Raw genomic sequence first — 16,619 nt, 5'->3', positions numbered from 1 at the left:
TGTGATGGTCAAAGGAGAGGTTGCTATCAACCTGTGTCCCCAGATCTCTTATAATATCTTCAGTGTTCAGTGGGCTCCCATCTCTGTCGAAATTAGTGGGAACTAAGTTTTTGCCAAAGGGCATGACTACACATTTTTTGTCAGTAAACTTAAGGAAATGGTATCGACACCAGTCATTGGTCTCAGTGAGGTCTTTCTGTAGGAGGTCTAAATTATTTGGGTAGTTAATAATGGCTCCAAGCTTGCAGTCATCTGTGAACTTGGTCAGCCAGAATCCCGCTGTGTTGGCCTGAACTTCTGAGAAGTAGATGTCAAGCAGGAGAGGACCCAGGACCAATCCCTGTGGGACTCCACTCATGGCTGGTCAGCAGTCTGACTTGGAGTCTGCTACTTTCACACCGTGGGTTCTATCTGTGAGCCAATTAGCAACCTACCTAGTAATATAGGGGTTGATGCCTAGTTTGGTGAGTTTAACAATAATTCCTGAGTGGGGAATGGTATCGAAGGCCTTGGCCAGATCGAGGTAGGCTGTATGAACTGCCTTGCCCTCATCCACAGCTCTGGTGACTGACTCAAAGAAGTTAACCAAGTTGAGCAGGCATGATCTACTTTTCACAAACCCAAATTGTGTGGCATCTAGAGTTTGAAGATTCTCTATATCCTTATTAATTAGGTCCATGATGATGCGCTCCATAGCCTTACATATCAGACTTGTTAGGCTAATGGTGCAATAATTCCCAGGGTCTGTAGTCACTCCCCCTTTATGGAGAGGGGATAACTGTAGCAGTGCACCATTTGGTAGGGACAAAGCCTGAGATAAGGCTGTGATTGAATAGAGCACACAGATGTGGTGCCAGTTCACTTTGTAGTTCACGTAGAACACATCCAGGGATAATGTTGGGTCCCATGGAAGCTGTAGTCTTCGCCTTGGACAATGCAGCTTTAACCTCTGCTGCAGTAATACTGGGTGGCTGACATTCCTTCAGTATTGTGATTAGTCCTTTGTGGGGGAGAGAGCGGTAAAGTTGGTACCGAATCTGTCGGCCAGTTTGTTGGTAATATCTCCTGCAATTCTGCCTTCATAGCTAGCTTTAGAGGTTTTGATGAGGGATCTCAACTTTTTGTTGAGGCTAATAAGGGAGTTTTTCTAATCTTGGGACTTCACCCTTTTCTGCAACAGTTTCTTCCTTCTGTTGTAGAGTTTATTAATGGCAGTGGACCACCAGATTGGCTTCCTTTTTTTTGAGGATAGTGTCTTGGTTCTGTTGGGTATGGCTAGTTCCATGCATTTATGTACGTGTTCGTACAGTGCATTGGTGTATGACTCGGCAGTTATGCATCTATTTTCCATTGACATGGGTGCCATGAAGTTAGCCACCTCTGTATTTAGGAGCCCAAAGCCAGCTTTGGAGAAGTTTTTCATGGAGGTTACCTTTGCTGGGGGGTGGGTGAGATATGGATTTCCATGATGATTAGTTTTTGGTTGGATCTAACCAGTGAGGAATTGACTACTGGTGTAGAGCACCTGTTGCCCATGTTAGTAATAACCAGGTCAGTGATGTTACTTCCTCTAGTGGAGGTAAAAATGTGCTGGTACAGGGCATTGGAATTGATGAATTCCAGGAAGTGTTGGGCCAGTGTGTATTGGTACATCAATAGTTTTCCCAGTTGATGGAGGTGTGGTTGAAGTCACCTAGTATGAGAGTGTTGGGTTGGACCCTAATAGTTTCCAGGGTGCTTAGGAATGTGGAGTAAGAGTCTTGTGACATGGTTGGGGACCTATAGTAGGCTATGATCTGAATCATCGTCTTACCCAATGTTAGTTGCACCTGAAGTATCTCAGATGTGTTATGCTGGGCTACTAGTCTGGAGGTGTGCATATCCTTTATGAACATGGAAACACCACCACCTTTGGAGCTTCGGTCCATGTTCTGGGGCCGAAAGGTGTGGAATGAGTTATAGCCTGGTAGCGCAGGAGTGCTTTCTCCTGCTTTAAACCAGGTCTCCGTTACAGCACAAATGTCAATGTTCGCCATTTTGAGGAGTGCTACGAGCAAGTGCATCTTGAGATTTAGACTTATAGCATTGAGCAGAATGATCCTCAAATTACATTTATTTATAGCTGTTATGGTGGTAATTTGGTCTTTGGAACATTGCCTAAAAAGGCACTATAAGGTTGGCAAGAGCCTTAACCAATATTCAGAAACCCAGGGGTGAAATATGCAGGCCAACTCTGGCAAAGCATCAATGTCTGTCAGTCAAGTCATCCCAAGCAGACAGATACTGGATCCCCTTAGAATGATACCAGAAACTTAGCCCTTTGTTGGAAGTCAATCATTTTCTGCTTGCACTGTAGTAACATTCTGGGCGATGGTAGGATGCTGATCAGGGCTAGGGTCATACCTGCCTGGGCCACATAATCTGAGAGCTCCTCCATATCTCTTTTCATGTTGTCCAGGGAGGTGCATATCAGGTCATTCACACCCACATGGACAGTGACAGAGTCATACTTGTACTTGTTGTGGAGTGCCCTGAGTGCATATGTTATGTGTTGGATTCTGGCACCTGATAGACAGCTGACTGTTACCTTCTCCTTATTCAACCTATTGAGTGGGACATCAGTGTGCCTCACTATCAAGTAACCTATAATTGTTGTATTGGACAAGCTGTTTTGCCTTAGGGTCTTAGGTTGAGCGGCACACTGTGTAGGTGAGCTATGTGTCTTGAGGTTTGTGCTGTGTTGTTGTGGTTGAGTGCTTTTCTGCCTTGGAGGTCTCTGCTGTTTGGATAGATTTCTATTGAGAGCCTCCTCGAAGGTGGGTGTGTGGTTTGTGTTTTTATGTGAGAGCTGTGAATGTGGGTGTTCTGGAGGGCTATGTGTTGAATGTGGTGTGGTGCAGGTGTTGACCCTCTCCTCTTGACCAGCTGTTCCAGTCTTGGCTTGAGAGTGCATGGCTTCCAGTTTGGATATTTAAGTGCATCCATCTCTCACAAGTCTGAGTGTTGGGAGGTAAGAGGAGAGGGTTGTCTGTGTACATGAGGCAGTTGCTACACTGCCTCAGAATGCCCAGGTTCACCAGGTTAATAGGAGAAATCACACAGAACTGGCCTTTAGACATGCCAGGAGGGATGGTCATTATTACTAAGTACTGGAGCTTTTTCCTTATATATTCCTTTTACAGGAAAAATGTCACTCAAGGTGTCTGAGTCTGTACAGAGCACTGCCAAACACTTGAAGGGAAACTAATACATAGACCCTGAAAATTCAAGGACGAAGTATTTAGGCAGATATTCTGAAGTTATAAAGAAATCAAGCAGTACTTACTGAAAAATAAAGAATTAGCATGTCAAGAATGATGAAAAGAGGGGAGTCAGATGAATGGCTACTGCCTGGCTACTAGTAATACTGGTCTCAGCATAGCTTCACTCTGTTGAGATACAATACTTCTTTGCTTCTTCTCTCACCAGAAGCAAAATGTTATTACCAATCCCAAGAAGAGAAGCAGGCCATGGCCTGTTTGGTGATCCACAGTCTTGTCCCAGATGACGCAATGGTCTGCAGGCTTATAGCCTTTTTCTGGTAGATGCCTCGAATAGCAACCAGACCAATTAGGTATGTTAAGCACAAACACTCACTCTCCAACTAGAAAGAGTCAGGAATCAATGCACTCTGCTCTTACTCTCACCAGGGTCAGAATGTAAACACAGATTCCATGCTGTCACCTATAAAGCAGTTATTAAGCTTTCCGATGATCAGCATTCTCCAGGAAATAATGTAACTGCACTCCTTCTCTCACCAGGAGAAAAAAGAAGCACTAAACCCAATATGACTACTGAGAGGCAGAATGTGGGCTCTACAATAACTGGTGGTCTTGCAATAGAAGCTTAAAAGTAAGATGAAAAAAAAAAATGGTTTATCCTAAACACTGCAGTGTGAACTAGAGGAGTTAGAAGTGAAAGTAGGTAACTTAAGTTTTACCTGTCTAAAAAGTTAAGTTTTAGTGGAGAGTCACTATTTTTAAAACAGCAAGACAGATTGAAAGGGGGTGGTCACTTTTGTATGCTAGTACTACGGAATACAGTATGATGGTCAATAAATGTAAATAGTTGAAGGGGAGTGATTTTACAAAATGATAATTTTATGTTTACTCACACCAGCCAGTAAAAGCAGAGAGGAAATGAGATATATGGTCAAATTAACATAAGGGGCAGGTAACTAGAAAGACAATGGTGTTTAAGAACACAACAGTAACTGGGTGGGAGGGTGAGAAATATTTCTGTCTGACTCTCAAGAGACAGAGCTGTGGACTCTTTTCAATTTTAAATATGCAGTTAAAAGCAGAATACAAGCAAAACACAGTGCAAAGAAAACAAATCACAGTATACAAATAGAAAAAGGCAATAAAGTAATACAAACTACAACAAATAAAAAGTAAACTAACCTTTTCCTTACAGCAAATTGTAGCAGAGTCTGGGTGAGCCTTTCCAGTAAAGGAAAATGTAAATTTGTGCAGTAAAATGTAAATTAGGAAGAATAGGGTAGAATTAGGTAATATGGTTAGAGGTACGGTACTGGCATTTTTGCTATTTTCTGGAGATTCATTTTTAATTGTGAATAGAATTTGGGGTAGGGAGATTTTATTTTATGTATTTATTTTACATTTGTCTACTGGGTAAGTCCGACTGGACACAATCCCTTTTTCAGTGGAGGCCCATAGTAAAAAGCTCCACATAATGGAAAATGTAAACATTTACGTACACTGTATAAGAAAAATATATAAGAAAAAGAGCAATATGCATGTAATTACAGAGGGGTACTTAAGTGTGGACAATTACATATATAAGGAAGAAATAAAATGCACACAATTACAGAGCAGTGCTAATGTAAGAGTTCTCATAAGTATATACAACATACGCAATATAGTACACATATTTATGTGCAGTAATCACAGTCAGATAATATATATATATATATATATATATATATATATATATATATATATCTTCTTCTTCTTCTTTCAGCTTTTCCTGGTTAGGGGTTGCCACAGCGGATCATCTGTCCGCTCATGATTGGCAGTGGAGTTTTACAGTGTCGAGTTGCCAGCCCTGCGTCCAACCTTCCACAGAAGGAACACACACATACACACTCACACCTAGGGTCAATTTAGAATGTCCAATCCACCTACAGCATGTGTTTGGGATGTGGGAAGAAACCAGAGCACCCGGAGGAAACCCATGAGACCACAGGGAGGATATGCAGACTCCGCACAGAAGGCACCTCGGCCAAGGATCGAACCAGAGAACCTCTTGCTGTGAGGCGGCAACGCTAACTGCTGGACCACCTTGGCCGCCCTATAATAAATAAAAAAAAAAAATAAATAAATATATATATATATATATATATATATATATATATATATATATATATATATATAATAATTACAAACTACTAGATGAGGGAGGTCTGTACCTAATTTGTAAATTGAGGGAGTTTACATTCAGTTCTGGTAACAAAGGAAACAAAAAAATCATGAGTTTAGTTTTGTTGGGGTTTAGTATTAGTTGAGAATTAGATAGCCATGTCTCCACCTTTGAGAAAGAGTCTTGTGTTATTAGTTGTAGTTGTTGTAGAGATGAAGCTGCACATATTAGTGTGGAATCATCAGTGTACTGAATGACAGAAGCATGCTGTTTTGAAGTGTGACATTTGTTAGTAAATAGTGAAAACAGTAGGGGACTCAGGAATGATCCTTGAGGTACTCCTACTGTAATAGGCAGAAGAAAAGACAGGTTTTGTTGCCATTGCACTGCTTGTTGTCAGTTGGTTAGATAGTATGGGAACCATGCAAAGGCAGCTGCACTTAGATTCAAGTCAGTACATTGATCAGATTGCGATGTGAGGCCATATGAAAGGCTTTTGAAAAGTCGAGAAATATAGAGCAGGTGAATTTTCTATTGTTTCTATGAACATTAACATTATTAGTGAAAGACGTTAGAGTGGTGGCAGTGCTGTGGCAGGGGTGGAATCCATGTTGAGTGTTTGATCATAGTGTGTTAGTTAGCAGACAGTGCATGATTTGTGTATGTATGCATGCCTCAGGAATTTTAGACGGGGAGAAAGTATGGCTATTGGCCGATAATTCAACAGCTCTGTTGATGTACTTCCTTTGTGTAATGGGATAATTTAGGAAGTTTTCCATATAGCAGGGACTTGAAGTTCAGAGATGGATCTGTTAATAAGTACGGATACAGGATAAGCGATTGCATTTGCAGCAACTCTAAGATAGTCTGTGGGTTGTTGGTCAGCTGCTAGGGTGGTAGGTTTAAGTTTTTGTGCAGTTTTTTATCATATCTGTTGAGACTAGTTTAAGGGAAAAAGCATTTTTGTTATTATTAAATATAAGGAGGACTGCGATATGAATGGTGTTACAGTTATTTGAAAGAGCTAAAATTGTTTTGGTAAAGTATTTATTGAACTGGGTGGCTATGTCATTTGTACTGGAGATAGTGGTTGACGGTGTGTGCAAGCATTGCATGGTAGGAGAATCTTATTGATAGCTGACCAGAACTTTTGTGGGATGTTGTGATGCACAGTTTGGATGTTATGATAATACTTAATCTTGTCTAGTTTAACTTGTTTTTTGCCTTATTTCTGAACTCCCGGTATGTCTGTTTGGCAGATTCGTTTATGGTATTGGATTGTGCCCAGGTTTTATCTCTTGATATTAGTAGTGCCCTGGTTTCCTTACTTAGCCATGGGGCATAGTTGGATTTAATTCTTATAGTTCTGGGTAGTGTGTGGTTGTTCAAGATAGGCAGTTAAAATATTTCATGTCCTCACCTAGGGATAGGTGTTTGAGTGGAGACAGAGTTTTTGGGTAGAGATGAAGTTGTGAGGGTTAACGTATTTTGTGTATCTTTAAAACTGGTGGGTGCAATATATTTCTAGAGTTTTAGACCTAGTATAGAGAAGTAAAGATCTGTACATTATAGTGTTGTTTTGTGGGCTTGAAGTGAGGGTGTGTTCCCTATATAGTAACTAATCCTAGTGCACCTGGGACATAATCAAAGCCAGCACCTGTGCATAACAGGAATGGCATTTACAGCATTGATTTGATCTGTAGTCTAGGTGAGTGGTTCTTAAGTGGTAAAGTCAACCTGGTGCTGTTTCACAAGAGACATACACAAGCCTAAAACACTGACTATTTAAAACATTAAATATTCAGTATTGATTTATGTGGCACTAAGCTAGATGTTTGATATGGGCAGTAATGAGAACATTTGCTTTGAATTTGTATTAAAACAATAATGTATAAGCCAAATCTTGATTGTTTCAAACATGTGTGTGTGTATTTGTGTGTGTGTGTGTGTGTGTGTGTGTGTGTGTGTGTTTGTGTGTGTGTGTGTGTGTGTGTGTGTGTGTGTGTGTGTGTGTGTGTGTGTGTGTGTGTGTGTGTGTGTGTGTGTGTTTTATTGGAAGTGAGATATGGTCTTCTTCTGTACAGTTCAGTGCATGCTTTTTGCATGGAGCAGCCCAAAATACTTTTCTGATACACAAGGGGATATTTCTATGGCTTGAGGGAAGCTCCCTATGACAAAGAACAAGAAACTTTGGCCTAGGCATATGAATAGACTGATTTAGAAGGTAGGTTGCTATGTTATCTATTATATTATTAAGTTATGACATGAGAAATACACATGACTCCTAACTACAACTATCAAAAGACCAAGAAACTCCTGACACTGCAGAACACAAATCCAGGGAAATGGGGGAGGCCTACCCTATTGTTTTGCTGATGGTCAGATCTGTTTCTGCTAGAAGAAATGCAAGTAAGGTATGACCCATGTGACTTGGGTTCAGCAAGTGGCTCAAACAATGGTGGAGCCAGCAGCTGGTGGGGGTAGTGGTGAGGAGGATGCCTACTTACCTCTCAATAGCTAGGCTATGCTAGTATGCTGGGATGCATCTAATGGCCTTATTTCCAATGGAGATTGGAAGCCATCGACTAAGTTGACAACACTGTGCTAATGGGTGAGGTAACTAAGGAATGTGTCTCCGTGAAGATGGGTCATACTTTCTTCAATACCCATTGTTCATCTAACCTGGTGACATCACTTAGCACACTGTGGGAGACAAGGCTTAAGAAGAAAAGTGTACCACAGTATGACAGTTCTTGTTCTGACCCAGCCCTACTCTGTGAGACATGGTGTCTCATGCTACTCTTGGATCTACAGGCTTACCCTGGAGGGGACCTTTCCAGTTTGGGACATACATGGGTCAGTCACATGCATCAGGGCTCCAGTGTCAGTGGCAGCCATGATGAATAAAAAAGAATAAAAGTAAGTGATTTATACGAATGTTGTGCATCTGTCTGGTTGAGAGACCAGAATATGTGTGTGTGTGTGTGTGTGTGTGTGTGTGTGTGTGTGTGTGTGTGTGTGTGTGTGTGTGTGTGTGTGTGTGTCTGTGCCTATGTAGCGGTCTGCTGTTACAGCTGTTGTTCGCTGTTACTGAATGCCCTACAGAATGGCAAAATGATCTAGTATAAATCAAGGAAACTTTAAATGCATGATATTGGTGTGGAGTGGAGGAAAGAAGTGGATGGAATGTTTTGAAGGGAGAGGGGAAAGAACATGTGGAAAGATGGTGTTATAGGGGCAGACATGGTGAAAATATGATAGAGGAAAGAGAAAGTGCTAGAAACTGCAGTCCAGAGGGTGGCGAATTACTGGGGGAATGGTGGAATGAAGGTAAAAAAAGTGAAGAAAATGTACTGAAACATAAACAGGGGGTATTAGAGTAATGGGAAAGAAAGAAGATTATTCCAGAAGATCTGTATGAGCCAGTAGCAAAGGAATAAAAACTTGGTGGATGACAAGAGAGGGTAGAGGCTTCTGGCACTGAGTTAAAGGAAAGCAAAATAAGGGAGGAGTGAAAGTGAGAATTGTTTGCTTTATTATTTAATTTTGATAGGTCAGTTCCTGCCAGTGAGCAAAAAGATTCCTTCAAATTCCATAATACAAAGATAGGGTAAACATTTTTGGGGTATAAATAGAACTAGTCCATTTTAATACTATGGGAGAAAACGGAGTACCAGGAAAACCTATGGGACATGAAAAAAAATATGTAACACTATTTTACCACCTTCAGGAGTTCAGAAGTAGGATCAGAGTCAAGAAAGTGGACAGGAGTTCATTTTTGCAGAGAACAGGTCAACCGAGATTTGAAAAAAGGTGGATCTACAATGGACTGCAGATCTTTAGAGGAAATGTTGGAGCCATGTGTTGAACTTGTCCTTGTCTCATGTCTTGTACACTAAATTCAACGTAGTAGCAGAAATGCGAAATTATGATAAAAGATAGCAGGCTGATAAGTTGTATTTGAATGGTATATTTTGTTCTGTTACACATCTGCTGATTGTCTAGTAAAGATGCTAGTTTTAGTAGATGTCCATCAGCAGCTGGTCCAGGAAAAGAAATAGGGCTAGAATAGTCTGCTGATCACATTTGTCATAAATGGAAAGACAGGCCGATATTTTATGAGGTTATACACTTTTGCATGATAAAACTGTTTAATAAACATGTTTTATTATGTATGAAAAGTTTTCAGTTTAAACATAAACATTTCAGCATGCACAGAGATGGCATCCATACACTTGTCTGATAACTGGATTAGAGGAAATAAGCACAATGTTTATTTTAACATGCGGTTTAGCTGTGTATTTTGACCTTCAGTCCTGATCTTTGGATTTTTCTCAGTTTCTCATGGGAAATGACATGGTGTGTATAATTAAGCAGATGTTTCATATAATGCTAAATGTCAAATTACACTGATATTATAGTAGTGTGGTGGAATTTCGAAAAAGCAAATTCTAGTCTAAACTAGTTTTTGTTTTTCTGCTACAGAGAAGCTAATATAAAGAGAGTATGAGTTATGTTTTGATCAGCTAAGTACAGAAAGCCATTCATAGATGTCCAAGACATCAGTAGTAGTGCCAAATCACCATTAAAATTATATTTAAGGGACTGTATAAAAGCACTTAGTTGAAAAGGAAGTTTTTTAAAACAAGAAACATCTTTAATAAATTATCATGTATAACATAGGCAATTATACATTTATATAAATGAAAACAAACCATATTTACACAATTTTAATGCAAACATTATACATCACAAACTTTATTGACATAATTTTATTTGCAAACACTACATCACTTATAATCCAGACAATTATTGTCAGTCAGCATTACATGGCTCATTCAAATCCTGCCTGCTTTTAAACTTTATTCTTCATCTGCGTGTATTGTTCCCATAGTTCCCATTTTTTCTATATAATTTGCTCCTACCCTTTGTTAAACGTCCCAATTCCAGCTGTTTTATCTCTTTTACTATATTCACTACTTCTAGAAAAGTTGGTTTAGACTTTGATTTCCATTTTCTAGTAATTGTTTTTTTGGCAGGGACCATAATTAGACTCAGCAAGGCATTACTATGTCTAGGCAATTCTTAATCTGTAACAAAGCTCAAAAAATAATTTCCTTAGTTACACCAATTTGCTCATTCAGTATCACTGACAAAGCAGCCTGCAAGGAATCTTCAAAGTCTGCCAACTCATTACACTCCTTTTAAATATGTTCACAATTGCCTCTTTCTTCCACATTGTACCTCCAACATTTGCTGTCTACCTGAGGAAAAACTCTTTAGAGTTTACTTGGGGTATAAAAATATCTATGTACACACTTCCAAGCAAAGACTCTAAATCGTCTAGACTGTGTTGCGTATTTGAGAGACCTACATATAACCCCCTATTGTTTCTTTGTGAATTGCTTAGCCAGTCTCTCTTCCTAATCCTTTCTAACCTGCTCTGATTGATTCTCATAGCTATCATTCAATATTTTGTATGCTCTATTAACTATTCCTTTTTTTAACAGTAGCTTTTGTGCTAGATTCTACTAAATACTCTACCAGTGCCGGTCTTTTGGTTAGGATATCCCTATTTCTTTCTCTTTGTCTATACTCTGAAATCAAACCTTGACAGGGAAGGCAATCTGTAGCCTGCAGTCCAAATAAATTCTTGGCCTGTTCCCATTTTGCTACCTTTCCCTCTCTAATTATTTGTTCCCAACAACTTGTTTCTTTTGCTAGTTTTTCTCCAATACATTCCAGCCCACTCTTGCCTATTGTCTGTATTCCTAATCACAGTCATCCCTTTTGGCAGAATCTCCTTTCTCCATTCCCGTGTTGGCTTAGTCCTTAGAATATTTTTTGCTACTTTATGAATATAATATTCTGTATGGTTATTGTTACTCTCTTTAAGGATCTGTATCTAAAATCCCAGTCTCTCATTGTTTCTTGAGCCCTTCCACCACATTTCATCATCATCCCTTTCTACTTTGAATTATAGATTTCTGCTTGTGCTATGTATAGGATCATTTACTGTGTACTTCTGAAATACTCCTTCAAATTGGGTAATCCCAAACAGCCTTGTTCAATTAGAAGAATCAGCTTAGCCCACTTGACTATTGCCATCTTCCTCTCCCAGATAAAACCCTTCAGTTGTTTATTAATTGCTATCCACAACTTCTGCTCTGATTGATAAAATATGCCTGGCCTGTATATAAAACTAAGGAGACAAAAACATTTTAATTGCTTGTATCATACTATCCATATCCATTTAACTGAGCTTCCAGTTTCTCAGGTTTTGTATTATCTTTTGTTTAATCTCTTCCCACATATCCTTTGCTGCCACACCTAAATCCTTTATAATCCATACTCCTTAGTACTTCATTTTATCATGTCCCCAAAAATGTGGATATTGCTGGACCAATTTGTGTTTGGGTACATAATTTAAGCTATTGAATTTGTTTTAATTTCATTAATTTTATTAATTTTGTATCCTGAAAAGATTTGAAACTGCCTCCAAATGTTCCACAACACCAAAATGTCATTTTCTGGTTTTATCAGGTATAAAAAATAATATCATCTGCAAAGAGAGACAGCTTTTCTTGGCTACTATACAAATTATATCATTGAATTTCTGAGTGTCTTATTTTCTTTGCCAATGGTTCTAAATATGGTACTATTATGGAGAAATATATGTGCTGAAATCCCCATGGTACTGTCCCATGTGGTCATAAGATATCTTCCCACATCTGTGTTCGTAGAGAATAAGATCTTGAAAAGAGCTTACACCTAAATAAAATATGCATTGCATTTTTCATCCACACTAACCATTTTATGATATTAATAATCCCTGCTTCATTCCTCTTCTTATTAAATAATCTTTCACTCTATGCCTGACAGATATTCCATATTGCAGAAAAACATAATCTCTGCTTTGTCTTTTTGTTTTTCATTGCAGCATTGACAGTACTCATACACAATTGTATCAGTTTCAATGTCCTTTACACCTTCTATTATTTTTCTCTTAATTTATTACATAACCTTTTAACCTTTGGGCAAGTTATAAATATATGTTAATTAGTTGCTATCACCTAACATTCTTTTATTTATAGTCTTATATAGTGTTGCTCTTTTAACAATTAGTTTATTTAAAAGTTTCCACATATTATTCTAGCATTCATATACCTTCCTGAAACTCTTCATTCTTTTTATAACAATTTGAATTTCAACAGATACTTCACCCCGCGACTCAATATAATACTTTATCATCACCTTTTTATACTATAGTCTGCCATTCTGAACAATTTATTCCATACTTATTTTCCATTCTTGAATTTTCCTTTCATATTACATTACTCAACCCATTCCTGACTTTTATCCTTCTATCTCCCAATATTTCACTTTCCCAGATTTCCTCATATTTCACACTTACAAAATGAGCTACTATTTTACTTTTTTATGTTTCATAATTCTTGATATCCAATACAAATGTACTGATGCTAAGAGTACCATGAGATGAATCAAGTGCGGTCCCTCCTTTCTCAACCTTCTTATATAAAATTCCCCTTTTAATGTGGTTTTGTTTTGATCCCCAGATCATTGAAGCTATTATTTACAGCAATACTTTCACCATCACATTTGTAAATACAAATGCTGACACTAAATAACTTACCTCACTACTATATATACTTTTTTTTCCTAAATGTGAACTTTAAATTTTTCAGAGCTTCACAATATCATGTATTTCTTTTAATAAATGTTTTCACTACTTTCTTACATTCTCTTATATCAAGAACTATTTCTAATATTTTTATTTCTGCTGTAGTAAAATAAATTTCTGTATTTTAGTAGTTTCTCCAAAATGTTTATTTCCCTTTATTAATACCCCCCCCCCCTATGTTTTAACTGATTTTCTGTTTTGATCATGACTTCAATCAACCACTTTATATTTCTTGGAATTAATCCTATATCATCAGCATACAACACATTTGAGTGGGCTTTCATCATCATATGTGCAAGACATAATTGAAGGGACTTTACACAGACACACACACACACACACACACACACACACACACACACACACACACACCACTTCACACACTCACTACCCCTCTGTTTCTTGCAAATGCTTACTGCCACAGCATTCTTAGACAATACATATAAAATGTTCCGCACTGGATAGCCTTCGCTAACACCTTTCATACAGCTTTACATATTTAATTAACCTTCAGTTTGACTATCACTCACACATTATTCCTCACATAAACATTTTTAAACATTTTTCTCAATATTTCCTCTAATGCTTCTGCCTTTATGTCTTTATTTTTGTTTTCATCAATTCTTTTAACTGGCCAATCTATATTTCCTTTTCTTCTTCTTCTTGTATAATCTTTTCTTGTCTACTAACCTTATTTTCCTCCTCCATGAAGACCTCTTCCAATAACATTTTTCTTTTTTTTAACATTTTCCCAAAAGTTAGTGATACATTTTCAGTCTTGTAAAACAAGCTGCTACCATTCTGTAACATCCCTTTTATCCTATTATTGTTCTCTTCATAGATATCTCTCTCTTTTCTTAAATAATAAGCAATGTCCCTATATTCCATTAAGTCAAGCATTTCCTTTGCGAGTTTTTCGTAGTACTCTTTTCTGTTTAATACAAAGCCTTTCCAGCTTTAAAAATAAATAACTCTGTTTGTCTTTACAAACACTCTACTATTCTGTCCATGTAGTGTAAAACAGCATCATTGTTTTATGATCTTCTAATAAAGACAATGTATTTTGGTATACATTCTGTTTGTTTATATTATGATCATTCAATTTTTGATGTATTCTTAAAACCCTGTTTTATAACATCTATTATTTATTCATATTTTAGCCTAATGATCTGAAAATTCTGTTTACAATCTACACCCTCATATTTCCCCTAAATCTGAAAAAGTAGCATAATCTCAATTTCTCATTCATTCTTACATATGCGTACATTTTGTCTTTCCCAATTACTAATCTATCAACATTTAAGAATTCCTTAAACTCCATTATATTCTTTGTTAACTCTCCTTTCTGCTTTCCTATACTATAGTTTACCTCCTATCATAATTGTCTCTATATGTACAATAACAAAATTTATTCACATAAATCCTCCCCTATCTTTGTAGCTGTATATGCCCATATTGCCATAAGCCTCACAGAAGAACCTCTGTTTATATACCTCTGTCACTGATACCCTTCCAGCCCTTACCATGATGTGATCCAATAAAATAATCCCGGAATATTTAAATAAAGTTACTCTTCCAGAACATAACTCTATGCCAAATTTCCATAAACATTTCTTTTTTGTCAAAGTTAAATTGTTGCTTTTTAATACTATCCAATGTTTAATGTCTAATAAACAACTAATATCAGTATTAACCTTTTCACCATTGTAACAGAAGTAATCTTAGCTGTTAACATTCAAAGATACAATATCTACATACTCCTTTTCCTTATTTATTCTATATTTTAGGAATACTAATCTAATCTTTCTCTTCCTGTTTCTAATCATTTCCCAGTTGATTTTCTGCCTCTTACTTGGCGCTACTTTCCCCTGTTTTCATCTTTGTTACCTTTTGTTTGCAGTAAAACAGATTCTTGCACAAAAAAATTCCAGTTTTCCGCTCAGTGTTACTTATCCATCTGCTTATTTCTTAATCCTGTTCCCACTCCTCTCTGTCCTCTTCTTGCTCCACAACAGTTCACTTTCCCCTTCAAATACATTTCAATTTTCTTTTTCTTTTTCAGTTTTACCACCAGCTTTATCACTGTGCATGTTTATATTTTCATTAGATTCCACAATGTTTAAAAATTCAACCTACCTAACAATTTCTTCATTTTATTCACATTTCATCCATTAATGTCCAAATTTATGTTATTTACAACATGTAGATTTGCAGTTCTTTGCTGAATGCTCCCCCCACACACATACTGGGAAAACAATTTTTGTCATAATCACCAGACAAATGCTGAATTTTTCTATTGTTCATTTTCAGTGGCAACATAGTCTCTGGGACCCTACACCATATATTTCTGTTATCCTTTATTTTTTAGTGCCCATATCAGTTTTATGGATGTACATTTACTTTGCATCCCTTACAAACACTTTTATTATTGCATATGTCTTGATAACAATGTCACAGAAAGTGTCTTTCACTAAGTGTATAATCCCTTAGCCTCCATTGCCTTGCTGTGTGACTCTGAGCGAGGCACTTGACCAGCCACTGCTCCAGGAGTGAATGTAAAAAAAGGTCTATAGAGATCAGTGCTCTACCCTGGAAAACAAATACAAATAAAATAATAATAATAACTTACATCCAGAGCATTTATCCCTAGTGGTGTAATGATATTATTACAGATACAGGATCTATCAATAGGGAAATCTTTTTTATATATTTATTTCTTACCAGCAGTTTCAAACATACTGCAGTGGTGGTGCTGTGGTAGAATTGTCGCCTCACAGTAAGACATTGTCCTGTTCGATTCTCAGCTAGAGTGTCTTCTGTGTGGAGACATGCGTGAATGGGCATACCTTCATTGAAGGTTGTGCGTCAGGGCTGAGAACTCGGCACATAAAAATCTACTGCCAATCATTAGCGGACCGGAGTTCCGCTGTGGCGACCCCCTAAATGGGAAAAGCCGAAAGACACAACAACCAGTAGTTTCAAACATGCCTGATCCCCAACAGTACCTCTAAAATGTCTAGATTTTGCAGAATATCCATATTTGTGTCTCATATTTTTGTTTTGTCCCTCATAAAATTTGTGGTTTTCTGGAATATAATCAAGGATTAAAAATCACTAAATAATTATAGATATTTGAGTTTCAGGTACCATACCCTTCAGAAAATGCATGACAATGCAAAACTTGTTATTCTATCAGCTTTCTAAGTTTATAAGAGTTATATTTAAAAAGTATCTCTATTTTTAGGCCTTTGTCCCCCAATTATTTTGGCTTTGTCCAGATTTCTTGTTTTAAGAAGTTGAGAGGTATGCCCCCAGCAAGCTCCATTTGTTTGGTGTTCTTTGCAACCACTGCTTATGAATAACCACTTGCCCCTAGTTGTAGCTCCATTTGTGAGTGCAAATGCACTAGTTTTTCCCTCACAATGTTATATGGCCCAACACTACTTTCACTAAGTATTTTGCTTTCTTGGTTGAGAACTCAGTGGCTACTTTATCC

Source organism: Protopterus annectens, chromosome 15.part0, assembly GCF_019279795.1.
Source record: "Protopterus annectens isolate FY-2018-M chromosome 15.part0, PAN1.0, whole genome shotgun sequence".
Classification (NCBI taxonomy): domain Eukaryota; kingdom Metazoa; phylum Chordata; order Ceratodontiformes; family Protopteridae; genus Protopterus; species Protopterus annectens.
The sequence above is the reverse complement of the archived record's forward strand: the minus strand, read 5'-3'. Positions refer to the sequence as shown.